Genomic DNA, 1741 nt, shown 5'->3' with positions numbered 1-1741 from the left:
TTCTAAAGTGGGGAGAAATGATAGATGCTGCATGTATTTGCTAGAATGATGGGATGGTGGTTATATAATCCTGTCTCCTGGGTGGGGCGCATACTCTGAAACTCACTCAAATGAGCAAAGATACCTGTTCTACTTCTTACTGGCTTTGTAGACTTAAACAACTGACAACCTCCTGGAGCCTCTATTTCATCATTTATGAAATAAGGACAAATCATCACTACTTGGTAGTATTTTTATGAAGATCATGGATGTAAAGGGCCTAGCATAGTGCTAGGTTCACAGGAGATCTTCAGTAGGTATCATCATTCACCAGTATCCCATTCTGGTGATCTAAAAAACCCATTTAAACAACGAGGGAAGTAGAATTTAGACAGTGGGAATCTAGATGGGGTACAGAACTCCAGTCTTTTCCTAGCTCTGGGGTTGGAAATAACCTTTTCAGGGTTTCAGTCGGGTTCTTTGCAAGTGAATACCAAAGTTAGTACTCCCTTGGAGCATCGGTTTGCTGCATGTATTGTGAGAAGCCTGATGAAAAAGTGAACCTTAAGCCCCAGTGCTCACAATGTCCGTGTTTTGTCATTTCTAATGGTTGAAGAATTGTGGATTTTTATTAAAATGTAAATGTTTCTGGGGAGAGGCAGCATACATATTAACTTTTTGGCCTGATTAGCTTTCACTTTCCTCTAGTCCTTCTGTGTTTCTGTGTTTTGAGTTCAGGGCATGCTCTGAAGCAGGGGGCCACTTCCACCCAGCCTGTTAAAATCCTACTCAATATTCAAGTTTTATGGTGGATACCACCTTCTCCCTAAGCCTACTACCGAGTTTCTCAGCCAGATTATGCCTTCCTTCCTCTGTGTCCTTCCTTGGAGGCCAAGTTCTAAACTCTTGTGGTGAAGGACTAGAGAGGCATCAGGAGGCATTGCCTTATGGAGACCTTCCTTGAATTCTGGCTTGTCTTTGACTTGCCTCATGACCTCAGGGTGATAAATGCCTTGACCTCTGTTAAACTTCAGTTTGGGGGTCTGCAAAAAGCAGGTGATAATACTTCTCTCAGGGCAATAAGAGACGCTCTTTATAGTCTATCGCGCAATGTTGAGTGGCACCGCAGGTGCTTTGTGAATTTGGCTGTTTCCTCTCCTGGCACCCTAAGCCCCTCAGGAAGTCTCTACCTTCCCATCCAGCTCCGCCTGCCCTCAGGTGCTTAATGACTGTGTATATTGGCAGTCATTAAGCACCTGAGGCACCTGGGCTGCATTTCCATTTTGAGAGCAATCTTTCACCTAGCAGGAGGGTTAATGAGATAAGAGGTAAAAAAGGCTTGGAGCTCGATCTCCTGCTCATGGGGAGCCCAGTGGCTTGGTAATAATACCGTGGCCGCATGTTCAGTGTAATCAATGCACAGACCCTTAGGGGAGGTGGTTTTCCGAAATTACCAGGCTGGGAGCCCTGCCACTTGCAGTATAGATCTCCTTACCCACTTTCGGGATCTATGCGCTCTTTGGGGTGCAAACTCTCCCTTACCGTCTTAAAGCTGGGACCCGAATAGAGGACATTCAGTGGGACTCCCACTTCTGTGTGCCCGAGGTGGGCCTTGGAAGGGGGCAGTGGGTGCTAGGAAGGCATCCCTACTCTTGCGGCTTCGCGCAGTCCCGAGCAACCGAAAAACGGAGGCCGAGGCCCAAGGGACCAGCCTAGCCGGGATGTCGGGGGCGGGGCAGGCTTAGCCCAAACTGGCGGCTTA

Source organism: Marmota marmota, unplaced genomic scaffold, assembly GCF_001458135.2.
Source record: "Marmota marmota marmota unplaced genomic scaffold, marMar, whole genome shotgun sequence".
NCBI classification, from domain to species: domain Eukaryota; kingdom Metazoa; phylum Chordata; class Mammalia; order Rodentia; family Sciuridae; genus Marmota; species Marmota marmota.
Note: the sequence above shows the minus strand (reverse complement) of the source record.